This window comes from Bos mutus, chromosome 3 (assembly GCF_027580195.1).
Source record: "Bos mutus isolate GX-2022 chromosome 3, NWIPB_WYAK_1.1, whole genome shotgun sequence".
Classification (NCBI taxonomy): Eukaryota; Metazoa; Chordata; class Mammalia; order Artiodactyla; family Bovidae; genus Bos; species Bos mutus.
In genome coordinates this window covers 92,936,421-92,950,655 of record NC_091619.1, presented here as the reverse complement: position 1 = coordinate 92,950,655, position 14,235 = coordinate 92,936,421, and the positions used below count along the sequence as shown (strand labels likewise).

Sequence of the window (14,235 nt, the reverse complement as noted above, 5' to 3'; positions counted from 1 at the left end):
CCAGTCTCGAAATTAATGTCACATATTTGGGGTTTGGGTTACAGAAGAGCCCAGTTACCAGTTATCAACTTCTGTTGTGGTTACCAGTTGTTCCCTAACAAACTGTCTCAAACCTTAGTAACTTAAAAAAAAAAAAATGTCATTTTCTCTCTCAATTTTGTGTGTCAATATTTGAGGTAAGGCTTGAATAACCAGTTCTCAGCCCCATATGAAATGAACTGGGGTCAGCTGATGGTATTCAGCTGGCAGTTGAGCTGATCTGAAGGATCCAAGATAGCTTCACTCACATGACTGAGACATTAGCAAGGCTAGACTTATCCTTCTCTTAAAGGCCTTCTTTTTGTCCCTCTCTTGAAGGCTGGGCTCATTCAGGTCCTTCTCTTCTGCATGTAGTCTCAAAGCCTGTTCATGAAGTATGTACAGAAGGGTTGTCAAACATCTTATATGACACCCAAGAAATTCAAGAATCGGTGATCCAAGAAAAAGGAAGTGGAAGCTTCCAGTCTTTTAGTCCTGAGTTTGGAAACTGTCAATTTTTGCCATATTTTATTTATTAGCTATAGAAAGGCAATGCCAAAGAATGCTCAAACTACTGCAAAATTGCGCTCATCTCACACGCTAGTAAAGTAATGCTCAAAATTCTCAAAGCCGGCAATACGTGAACCATGAACTTCCAGGTGTTCAAGCTGGCTTTAGAAAAGGCAGAGGAACCAGAGATCAAATTGCCAACATCCGTTGGATCATAGAAAAACAAGAGAGTTCTAGAAAAACATCTATTTCTGCTTTATTGACTATGTCAAAGCCTCTGACTGTGTGGATCACAACAAACTGTGGAAAATTCTTAAAGAGATGGGAATACCAGACCACCTGACCTGCCTTTTGAGAAATCTGTGTGCAGGTCAGGAAGCAACAGTTAGAACTGGACATGGAACAACAGACTGGTTCCAAATCAGGAAAGGAGTACGTCAAGGCTGTATATTGTCACCCTGCTTATTTAACTTCCATGAAGAGTACATAATGAGAAATGCTGGGCTGGATGAAGCACAGGCTGGAATCAAGATTGCCAGGAGAAATATCAACAACTTCAGATATGCAGATGACACCATCCTTATGGCAGAAAGTGAAGAAGAAGCCTCTTGATGAAAGTGAAAGAAAAGAGTGAAAAAATCAGCTTAAAACTCAACATTCAGAAAACTAAGATAATGGCATCCAGTCCCATCACTTCATGGCAAATAGATGGGGAAACAGAGGCAGACTTTATTTGGGGGCTCCCAAATCACTGCAGATGGTGACTGCAGCCATGAAATTAAAAGACGCTTATTCCTTGAAAAAAAAGTTATGACCAACCTAGACAGCATATTAAAAAGCAGAGACAATACTTTGTCAACAGAGGTCCATCTAGTCAAGGCTATGGTTTTTCCAGTAGTCATGTATGGATGTGAGAGTTGGACTACAAAGAAAGCTGAGAGCCAAAGAATTGATACTTTTAGACTGTGGCATTGGAGAAGACTCTTGAGAGTCCCTTGGACTGCAAGGAGATCCAACCAGTCCATCCTAAAGGAGATCAGTCCTGGGTGTTCATTGGAAGGACTGATGCTGAAGCTGAAACTCCAATAGTTTGGTCACCTGATGCAAAGAGTTGACTCATTGGAAAAGACCCTGATGCTGGGAAAGATCGAGGGCAGAAGGAGAAGGGGACGACAGAGGATGAGATGGTTGGATGGCATCACCGACTCAATGGACATGGTTTTGGGTAGACTCCATCAGTTGGTGATGGACAGGGAGGCCTGGCGTGCTGCGCTTCGTTGGGTCGCAAAGAGTTGGACACAACTGAGCGAATGAACTGAAGTGAACTAACATGGGAAGTTCATCTTCAGTGTCCTCTCTTTTTGCATTTTCATACTGTTCATGGGGTTCTCAAGGCAAGAATATATACCCATTAGAATGCAGAGTTCCAAAGAACAGCAAGGAGAGATGAGAAAGCCTTCCTCAGTGATCAATGCAAAAAAATAGAGGAAAACAACAGAAGAAAATCAGAGATACCAAGGGAACCTTTCATGCAAAGATGGGCTTGATAAAGGACAGAAATGGTACAGACCTAACAGAAGCAGAAGGTATTAAGAAGAAGTGGCAAGAATACACAGAAGAACTGTACAAAAAAGATCTTCATGACCCAGATAATCACAATGTTGTGATCACTCACCTAGAGCCAAACATCCTGGAATGTGAAGTCAAATGGGTGTTAGGAAGCATCACTATGAACAAAGCTAGTAGAGGTGATGGAATTCCAGTTAAGCTATTTTAAATCCTGAAAGATGATGCAGTGAAAGTGCTGAACTCCATACACCAGCAAATTTGGAAAACTCAGCAGTGGCCACAGGACTGGAAAAGGTCAGTTCTCATTCCAATCCCAAAGAAAGGCAATGCCAAAGAATGTTCAAACTACCACACAATTGCACTCATATCACAAGCTAGCAAAGTAATGCTCAAAATTCTCCAAGCCAGGATTCAACAGTACGTGAGCTGTGAACTTCCAGATGTTCAAGCTGGCTTTAGAAAGGCAGAGGAACCAGAGATCAAATTGCCAACATCCGTTGGATCATAGAAAAAGCAAGAGAGTTCTAGAAAAACATCTACTTCCACTTCATTGATTATGCTAAAACCTTTGACTGTGTGGATTGGAACAAACTGTGGATAATTTCTGAAAGAGATGGGAATGCTAGACCACCTTCCTGCCTCCTGAGAAATCTGTGTGCAGGTCAGGAAGCAACAGTTAGAACTGGACATGGAACAACAGACTGGTTCCAAATCAGGAAAGGAGTACGTCAAGGCTGTATATTGTCACCCTGCTTATTTAACTTCCATGAAGAGTACATAATGAGAAATGCTGGGCTGGATGAAGCACAGGCTGGAATCAAGATTGCCAGGAGAAATATCAACAACTTCAGATATGCAGATGACACCACCCTTATGGCAGAAAGTGAAGAAGAAGCCTCTTGATGAAAGTGAAAGAAAAGAGTGAAAAAATCAGCTTAAAACTCAACATTCAGAAAACTAAGATAATGGCATCCAGTCCCATCACTTCATGGCAAATAGATGAGGAAACAGTGGAAACGGTGGCAGACTTTATTTTGGGGGGCTCCCAAATCACTGCAGATGGTGATTGCAGCCTTAAAATTAAAAGATGCTTGCTTCTTGGAAGAAAAGCTATGCCCAACCCAGACAGCATACTAAAAAGCAAAGATATTACTTTACCGACAAAGGTCCATCTAGTCAAAGCTATGGTTTTTACAGTATTCATGTATGGATGTGAGAGTTGGACTATAAAGAAGTCTGAGTGCCAAAGAACTGATGCTTTTGAACTGTGGTATTGGAGAAGACTCTTGAGAGTCCCTTGGACTGCAGGGAGTCCAACCAGTCCATCCTAAAGGAGATCAGTCCTGGGTGTTCATTGGAAGGACTGATGCTGAAACTAAAGCTCCAATAATTTGGTCACCTGATGCAAAGAACTGACTCGTTGGAAAAGACCCTGATGATGGGAAAGATTGAAGGCAGGAGGAGAAGGGGATGACAGAGGATGAGGTAGTTGGATGGCATCACCGACTCGAGGGACATGAGTTTGAGTAAGCTACGCGAGTTGGTGATGGACAGTGAAGCCTGGCTTGCTGCAGTCCGTGGGATCACAAAGAGTCAGACATGACTGAGTGCCTGAACTGAATTTCTTTTTTTAATTACTTTGCCCAGGTATTTTATTTTTTAATTAATTTAATTGGAGGATACTTTACAATATCGTGATGGTTGTTGCCATACATCAACATGAATCAGTCACAGGTATGCTTGTGTCCCCCTTATCCTGAACCCCCCTCCCTCCTCCCTTTCCACCCTATCCCTCTGGGTTATCCCAGAGCACTGGCTTAGGGTGCGCTGCTTTATGCATCAAACTTGCACTAGTCATCTGTTTTACATCTGGTAATGTATATGTTTCAATGGTATTCTCTCAGATCATCCCACCCTCGCCTTCTCCCAGTGAACCCAAAAGTTGTTCTTTACATCTATGTCTCCTTTCCTGCCCTGCATGTAGGATCGTTGGTACCATCTTTCTAAATTCCATATATATGCATTAATATACAGGATTTGTCTTTCTCTTTCTGACTTACTTCACTCTGTATAATAGGTTCCAGGTTCATCCACCTCATTAGATCTGACTCATGCATTCCTTTTTATTAGAACTGAGTTTTAAAAGCTAAAGAGAATTTCCTAAGAAGACAAGACAGTGAAAGACTTTCTAGGTATGGGCTTGGAAGAGGTGGGGTGAGAGAACATGGAATGTTTGGGGAATTATGAGGGGTTCACATGATTGAGGTGGAAAATGTGAGTAGTAGAAACCTGAAATTATTTTAATGTTTTTTCCTGAGGTAGTCAGAAAGGTATAGGGAGAAAGGGATCGGAGACTTCATTTCAACCTAATGTTTTTCCTATGATTCTAAGAGTTGTGACTCCAAAGCTTTTCTTTGTTTCTATTTAAAACCCTGCCACCCCATTTCTTCATAAAATCACAGCAATAGGATTAGAGGAAGATAAGACTATTTAATGTTCTATATTTACATCCAGTAGCATTTAAACTTCTGTCTTCCAATAAGAGTGCAACTCTGGGTAATGGACTGTGTGTCATAAATGTTATTTATGCCTCTTCATATGATTATCTGAAGACTACATATTAAGTCCAACCTTAATCCTTACTGGAATAGAGATTGATATGGTTCAACGAAGAGGTTATTTTACTTGGCATCAGACTCCAACATGCTAAGTCAAAGACCTATTCCAGTACCCATCCCCTGCAATGCCTATGTGAAAATTAGAAAAAAGTACATCCTCTGGGTACATACAAACCTACATTAGGTTTCAGTGGCTTGGAGAGTAGAGCAGGGTCTGAATTTCAGCTGCCATTTGTTTCCTGCCTCAGGCACCTTTGTGACATGAACAAAATGTGTGACTCTATGTTCTGGCCCCGCCTGGTTATTGGTGTTCTATTGTTAAATTCAGAACACAGCCTCTGGACACAGACCAGGGAAGTTAGTTTCTGTCCCCTTCTCCCCACATCTTTTAATTATAATATTTTGTGATTTACTGTTCAAACACTAAGCAAATCTTCCTCCTTCTGTCTTTATTTTTCTGTCTGAAAGCTCCAGAGACTGTTCCTTCCTATATGGAATACAGAGCTCCATTTGTCAGGAATAAGTTTGGCAAGCATAATACTCTATCCATACTTTTCATCTGACTCAGGAAAATGATGGGTTTTTTTAAGTTTGTTTTTTTTTTTCAGTGCATAAATCGTTTTGAAACACTAATCCCAGAAATAAAAAGAAAGAGGGAGAGAAAACGTTGCCGACAACCCTGTCTCCTATCGTAATAACTGTTCTCATTTCTCCATATAACCTTGGTGACATTGTCTCCAAGTTCCTAAATTCCAAACTCTGTCCTCATGTGTGTCATTTTTTCATTGTTTTAATGAAAGAATACATTTCATCTTATTTTCTGTACTTTTTACTGAATAGTATTCAGATCAGATCAGATCAGTCGCTCAGTCGTGTCCAACTCTTTGCGACCCCTTGAACCGCAGCACGCCAGGCCTCCCTGTCCATCACCAACTCCCGGAGTTCACCCAGACTCACGTCCATCGAGTCAGTGATGCCATCAGCCATCTCATCCTCTGTCGTCCCCTTCTCCTCCTGCCCCCAATCCCTCCCAGCATCAAAGTCTTTTCCAATGAATCAACTCTTTGCATGAGGTGGCCAAAGTACTGGAGTTTCAGCTTTAGCATCATTCCTTCCAAAGAAATCCCAGGGCTGATCTCCTTCAGAATGGACTGGTTGGATCTCCTTGTAGTCCAAGGGACTCTCAAGAGTCTTCTCCAACACCACAGTTCAAAAGCATCAATTCTTTGGCGCTCAGCCTTCTTCACAGTCCAACTCTCACATCCATACATGACCACAGGAAAAACCATAGCCTTGACTAGACGAACCTTTGTTGGCAAAGTAATGTCTCTGCTTTTGAATATGCTATCTAGGTTAGTCATAACTTTCCTTCCAAGGAGTAAGCGTCTTTTAATTTCATGGCTAGAGTCACCATCTGCAGTGATTTTGGAGACCAGAAAAATAAAGTCTGCCACTGTTTCCACTGTTTCCCCATCTATTTCCCATGAAGTGGTGGGACCGGATGCCATGATCTTCGTTTTCTGAATGTTGAGCTTTAAGCCAACTTTTTCACTCTCCACTTTCACTTTCATCAAGAGGCTTTTGAGTTCCTCTTCACTTTCTGCCATAAGGGTGGTGTCACCTGCATATCTGAGGTTATTGAGATTTCTCCCGGCAATCTTGATTCCAGCTTGTGTTTCTTCCAGTCCAGTGTTTCTCATGATGTACTCTGCATATAAGTTAAATAAACAGGGTGACAATATACAGCCTTGACGAACTCCTTTTCCTATTTGGAACCAGTCTGTTGTTCCATGTCCAGTTCTAACTGTTGCTTCCTGACCTGCATGCAAATTTCTCAAGAGGCAGATCAGGTGGTCTGGTATTCCCATCTCTTTCAGAATTTCCCACAGTTTATTGTGATCCACACAGTCAAAGGCTTTGGCATAGTCAATAAAGCAGAAATAGATGTTTTTCTGGAACTCTCTTGCTTTTTCTATTGGCCCCCCCAAATTTCATGTTTCATTCATGCATATATCCAACAAATTTTACACAGTTCTTATAACTTGCCAGGCTCTATTTTAGATGACAAGGATTCAGTAACTAATATGCCAAAATCTTTATCCTGTGGATTTAATTCTAGTTAAAGAGACATACAACCAACAATGCATATATAGCGAAATGTCAGGTGCTATAAAGCAAATTAAAGCAAGGCAAAGGAATAGAGAACAATGTTGTAGGGAGTGACCATTTTAGAAAATGCCTCTTGCAGTAGATACACAATTACTTAATACTGATATCAAATTCAAACATTTAGATCATTGTTTCTGAGATTGCCTATCAGTGACATACATATTTATTTTTTTATTAAAAGTTTCCTTTAGCATAAAACTCTGAAAGAGGACTACTAGCAGTTTTAGCTCCTGGTTTTTCCTAAAGATTATAATCACCACAATTCACATGTCAGAGGGCAAAATGTTAGCAAGAGAGAACTCTAGGAAGATGGCAAAGTAGAAAGCACCCAGGATTCTATTTCCCCACCTGCCAACAACTGCACTAGCAGAATCTGCCTCATGTAACTATTTGCAACTCTGGAACCTATTGAAGACTTGCTGGCAACTTCCAGTGGAAGACTTGTTTCTGATCACAGAGGTGCAGACAAAGAGGCAGGCAGTTGCTGTACCGCCCACCCTGTCACCAGCGCCTACCCAGACAGCAAAATTCCAGGGGATTTAAAGGGCTCCCACTACTATTCTCCCTCTCTTTTTCTCTGATGGAACTGAAGAGAGCAATAGAAGGTTCGACTCTGGGATTTATTTCGGGGTTTGAAATTTTCTCGAGTCGGCCATAAGGGAAAAAGAAACAAGCCACAACAATATCTGAACCCTTGAAAAGATCCCGAGAGAAAGGGGGAAGGGAAAACAAGAGCCACCAGCCCAACCACCTGTGTCTTCTGCCCCTTCCCACCTATCCCGCCCACCCTACCAGCCCACACTGCCTGGTACTTGAAATCTGTGGCTAAAGGACCATTACCACATAACTTCAAAAATAATTACCCAACTTTCCTTCCGAAACCCACCCAAATTCACTCATTCAGCACTTACTTTTTTGAATCCACTCAGAACTTTTTTTCTATGAGCCCCCTCCCTAAATGGAGTTGGGGAGGGGTGAATGCATGCTGAGTTGGCCTTTATTTTTTTTAAGAGACTTTTTGATCCAATGAGGCCCCCCCAAATAACTGAACTTTGGGTTCTGATTGGTTGTTTTATTTATTTTTTCCCTCCAAAAGTTTAACCTCCTCCCCACCTGAGCCTGATAAAACCTTGATCATGGGTTTGGGTCCCATAGGCCTCAAAGAGAGTCCTTAAACTTGAGGATGCTGGATAGCTTCCTTAACTGAGATGGGGAACTCAAGAATATGGATGAGATTTCAAAGATATTCAGTCTGATGAAGGAAGCATGAGAGATGGTGAGTCACCGCACTTATCTGAACATTCTGCTGCAGACTCATTCACCAGAAATATTGGTCAAGTTTATTGATGCTGGTAGTTACAAGTTTCTTAACAATTCGCTGACAAATTAAAAAACAACCAACAACATTCCCCTCTTGCAGCAAATTCTACTGACCCTGCAGCATCTCCACTCACTGCAGACCATCTCAAGCAGAACAACACAGCCAAACTGGTGAAGCAACTGAGCACGTCAAGTGAGAATGAAGAGCTCTGGAAATTGGCCTCAGTCCTTATCAGCAACTAGATGACCGTCATCCACTCCCAGAGCAGTACACCACCCAGCCTGCCGAGAAAGATAAAAGAAACAGAAAGAAGAGGGAAAGAGTTAAACCACCCCTCCTGAGCAACCGGTGATAGAAGTGAAGGCTGAGCTCAGGCTCAGGAGGCCCCAGAGAAGAAGAGGGAGAAGTCTAAGTCTCTTATAACCCCAGTGCCCAGTCTCACACCAAGTTCCACTGGACTAGAGCTGGAGACCCCCATCTTTGGTGACTGTGAAGAATACCAGTGTAGTGGTGGTTTCTGACAAGTACAACCTTAAACCCGTCCCCCTCAAGTGTCAACACAACACCCAATGCCACCAAAGAGATCTAAGTGAAGATAATCCTGCCACAGCCAATGGAAAGCCTGGGCTTTCTGGATGTGCTCAATTCATCTTCTGTTCCAGGCATCAAAATCAAGAAGAAGGTGCTGTCACCCACAGCTGCCAAGTCAAGCCCATTTGAAGGGAAAATAAGCACAGAACCAGGCACAGCTGAAACTTCTTCCCCGGAGCCAGTCAGCACCTCCTTCTGAGGTTATGGACACAGAAGGTCCAGAGCCCCCAGTTTCCCCTGCTGAAGTCCCAGAGCTCACGGATACCACCGCTTTGTAGCCAGGAACTCTGGATGCAAAGCCAGTTGAGAGTACCAGAGATCCTAGTCAGCTGACTCGGAAAGGCAGGAAGAGGAAAGCTGTGATGTGGCTAGAGGGCAAACTGGGAGAGTATTTGTTTTGAACTGGATGGAACTGATGAGCAAATGTGAGTAAGATCAAGGACTTTGGCAGGTCAGCTAAGTGAGAGATACCATCAGAATGAACACATGTTTGAGATAGGCTGGCATCTGAGCCACAACACCGTGGAGGAGAAGGTGCCCTGGACGCGCACCAGAGCCCTGGTGCTGCTTTCGCCTCTCGTTATCCCTGGAAGCAACAGGAGGTACATCCAGGCTGAGGAGGAGAAGGGGATCTTTCGGGAGCTCTTCCTGAACAAGGAAAGTCCTCATGAGCCTGATGAGCCTTAGGAGCCTATTCCCCCCACCCAAACTCGTCACCCTAGATGTGGATTGTTCCATGGATGAGACCCTAGAGCCTAAGAGGCCTGTGGTTCACCTGATGGGGAAGGCAGTTTGAAGTTGCCTCCTATTATGGCCAATTTTATTGGAAGCACAGGTGCCAGGAAGAGTCCCCAGGACCCTAGAGCAGGAGGCATCAGTTTGCAGGAGAGCCTCTCCTCCATCATGGATAGACCTAACAGTTGGCCCTCACAGGAAGGCCAAAGCAACCAGACTATTCAGACAAGATCAAGCAGATGCTGGTGCCACTTGGATTCAGGCCTGGTCCAATAGCCAGTGGTTTCTTACTGGAAGGCCCTGAGGGGCCCAAGGGCATGCAGCACTTCCTCCCTGAACCTGGGAAACCTATGCCAGATCCCCATGGAGGACTGGGGTGTCCTGTTAGCCCAGAGGGTCCACGTCTGCTGTGTCCCCCACCCTCTTCCAGGGAGGGGGTGGCGATCCCTCCTGGGATGGCCCATGTGACGCCATGCAGGGTGACCTGGTGTAGGGGGATCAGCATCAGGTCCTGGACCATACCATAGAGGCCATGGTGGCCAAGGAGGAAATGAACCTTCTCTTCCTCCAGTCTGAGGGGCCAGAAAAGGTCACTCTGAAGGAGGACTCCCAAATGGAGGAGGGGACCCTGGTGGGGGTATGGTTGGAGATGGTGGGAATCATCTCCACAAAGGCCCTGGCAGTGGCATGGGGGTGAAGGCAGTGGACATTGCACCCATGAAGGCCCTGGTGGAGGAATGGATGCTGGTGGTAGACATTGGCCCCATGAAGGCTTTGGACATGGGGGACAGACCCCATGGCCACCAGCTTCATGATGGCCACAACCATTGAGGGCCACGCCCTCATGAACACCATAGCCATGATGGCCCTGGCCATGGGAGGAATGTGGGGCCACTGAGGGCATGATGGAGGCCACAGCCATGGAGGAGACTGAAAACTTTTCCCCTAAGATCAGGAACAAGGTAAGGTTGGATGCCCACTTTCACCACTTCTATTCAACATAGTACTGGAAGTTGTAGCCAGAGCAAGTAGGCAAGAAAAAGAAATTGAAACCAATTTTCAATTGGATTTGGATTGAAACCAAATCCAATCCTTTCCAGATTGAAAAGGATGAAATAAAAATATCTCTATTTGCAGATGGTATAATCTTATATGTAGAAAATACTAAAGATTCCACAAAAAAGTCTGTTAGAACTAATTAATTAATTCAGCAAAAAAATCAGGATACAAAATCAACACAAAAGTCAGTTGCATTTCTATACAATAAGAATGAGCAATTTGAAAAGGAAATTATAAAAACAATCCTCTTACTATAGCATCAAAAAGAATAAAATACTTAAGAATTAACAGGATGTTAAGTGCAATGAAAACTAAAATATTGCTGAAAGAAATTTAATAAGACACAAATAAATGGAAACACCTCATATTTATGGAATGGAAGATTTAATATTGTTAAAAAATGACAGTATTGCCCAAAACAATTTACAGATTCAATGTGATCCCTACCAAAATGCCAACTACATTTTTTTTTTTGCAATATGAAAAAGCATACTAAAATTCACATGGCATCTCAAGGGACCCCACGAAGTCAAAACAATTTTGAAAAAGAACAAAACTGGAAGACTCACACTTCTTGATTTCAAAACTTACTACAAAGTTACAGTAATCAAAATAGTGTGATACTGGCATAAATACAGACATAAAGATCAATGGAATAGAATATAGAGCCCAGAAATAAACTATAACATATATGTCAAGTGATTTTTGACAAAAGTCTCTAGACCACTCAATGGGGAAAGAACAAGCTTCTCAACAAATGATTCTGGGGAAAATGGACATACATATGCAAAATAATGGAGTTAGACCTTCAGCTAACATCATATAAAAAAAAAAAAAAATTCCTCATGGATCAAGGGCCTAAATGTAAGACCTAAAACAATAAACTCTTAGAAGAACATAGGACAAAAGCTTCATGACATTGAACTTGGAAATGATTTCCTGTCTATGACATTAAGAACATAAATAACAAAAGAAAAATTAGACAACACCTCATGAAAATTTTAAAACTGTATGCCTCAAAAGTCACTATAACAGAGTAAAAAGGAAAACAACAGACTAGGAGAATATATTGGCAAATCATTTAAGACATTAGCATACAAAGTATATAGAGAACTTTTAAAGCTCAACAATAAAAAAGCAACCTGATTCAAAAATAGGCAAAGTATGTGAATAGATATTACTCCTAAGAAGATATACAAATAGCCAAGAAGCACATGAAAAGATGTTCTGCATCACTGATTGTTGCTGCTGCTGCTGCTGCTGCTGCTGCTAAGTCGCTTCAGTTGTATCCAACTCTGTGCGACCCCATAGACGGCAGCCCAACAGGCTACCCTGTCCCTGGGATTCTCCAGGCAAGAACACTGGAGTGGGTTGCCATTTCCTTCTCCAATGCACGAAAGTGAAAAGTGAAAGTGAAGTTGCTGAGTCGTGCCTGACTCTTCGATACCCCATGGAATGCAGTCTACCAGGCTTCTCCATCCACCGGATTTTCCAAGCAAGAGTACTGGAGTGGGGTGCCATTGCCTTCTCCTCACTGATCATTAGGAAAATGTAAATAAAAACTATAATGAGTTATGACCTCACACTCATTAGGATGGCTTCTATCAGAAAAACAGACAACAACTAATACTGGCAAGGATATGGAGAAATTGGAACCATGGTTCATGGTGATAACTGGAGAATTATTGTTTAGTAGGTATAGGGTTTCAGTTTTACAGGATAAAAAGAGGTATGGGAATGGATTGTGGTGTCTAAAACCACTGAACTACACACCAAAAAATGATTAAGATGGTAAATTTTATGTTACAAGTATTTTAGCACAATTTTTAAAAATTGAAAAAGAATGTTGTCAAAAATCTAGATATGTTCTGTTTGCAGTTTCCCAGCATGTCATAACATTTCTCTCTACTATTATTTCTCCATGTTATCCTGTCTTCCTGAGTCCTTGGTCATCAGTCCTCCCCAGCTGTTCCTAGTCATTCTATAAAACTCAAGTGTCAGGAAGTTTTTTTTAACACCCCTAGACCAGTGTTTCTCAAACTTTAATGGGCATCTAAATCATCAAAGGATCATGAAAATGTACATTCTTATTTATTCAGTCTTGTGTGGGGCCTGAAAGTTTGCATTTCTTTTTTCCTTTTTTTTTAATTGGCATTTTTAAGAAGCTCCCAAGTGAGTTAGGTAGTGCAATCCATGGAACATACTTGAGTGGGGAAGATTTAGAATAGCAATTCTCAGACTTTTAATCTTAGGACCACTGTATGCTTTTTAAAATTATTAAGGACCTAATTGAGCTTCTGTTTATATGAATTATATATAGCATGTCTGTCATGTTAGAAAATAAAACTGAGAAATATAAAATATGTATTTAATCCCTTTAAATCACAATATTAATTCCATTACATGTTAATATAATAACATATTTTTATGAAAAATAAGTATTCCAAGAAAAATCTTCTATATTTTTACAATATCTCTTTAATATTTGGCTCCACTTTGTCAGAAATGAAGGCAACTAGCAGAAAATTTGTAAGCACATATTTGAACTCAACACCATCAATCAAATGGGTATACTGGGTATCTATAGACTACTTTATCCAATAACCAGCAGAATATACATTCTATTCAAGTCCACATGAAACATTCAGCAAGATAAACCACACTCTGGGCTAGAAAACACCTCAACAAATTTTAAAAGAAATCATACAATATTTGCTCTCAGATCACAGTGGAATTAAACTAGAAATCAATAACAGAAAATCCCTAAGAACTTTTTGATTAAATAACACAATCCTAATTAATCTCAAGATAAATTAAACAATATTCTTAGCTAAATGAAAATGAAAACCAAACATCAAAATTTGTGGGATGCAGCAAAAGCACTATTTCAAAAGGAAATTTAGAGCATTTAATGCATCTATTAGGAAAGAAAAAAGATCTAAAATCAGTCACCTAAGTTTCCACATTAGGAAACTAGAAAAAGAAGAGGAAATTAAATCCAAAGTTAATAAAGAAAATAAATAATAAAAATAAGAGCAGAAATCAATGAAATTGAAAACGGAAATCAATAAAGAAAATCAATGAAACCAAAACTGTTTCTTTGAAAAAAAACAATAAAATCAATAAACCTCTAAGCCAGGTTAACAAAGAAAAAAAGAGGACACAAATTATTAACATAAGAAATGAAAGAAGGGACATCACTACAGATCTCATTGACATTACAGAATAATAAAAGAATAATATGAATAACTCTATGCCCACATATTTGATAACCTGGATGAAATGAACCAATTCCTTGAAAAAAGCAATCTGCCAAAACTCAGACAAAAAGAAATAGACAATATGAATAGGTCTATATCTATTAAAGAAATTTAATCAATAATTAATAACCTTCCAAAACAGAAAGCACTAGGCTCAGATGGGTTTACTGTTGAATTCTTATAAACACTTAAGAAAGAAATTATGCCAGTTCTCTCAGTCTTTTTCAGAAGAGCAGCAGAATAGATGCTAACTCATCCTATGAGACCAGCCTTACTCTCATTACCAAGACCAGAGAAAGACATTATCGGAAAAAAAAAACCTGATCAATAGCGCTCATGAACACAGATGCAAAAACTCCTCAATGAAATATTAGTAAATAGAATT

General features: G+C 40.9%; 1 pseudogene; it reads left to right on the top strand.

Moving 5' to 3' along the window:
* Nucleotides 1-8,020: 8,020 nt before the first annotated feature.
* Nucleotides 8,021-10,465, top strand: LOC102273037 (serine/threonine-protein phosphatase 1 regulatory subunit 10 pseudogene; annotated as a pseudogene).
* The last annotated feature ends 3,770 nt before the right edge of the window (nt 10,466-14,235 follow it).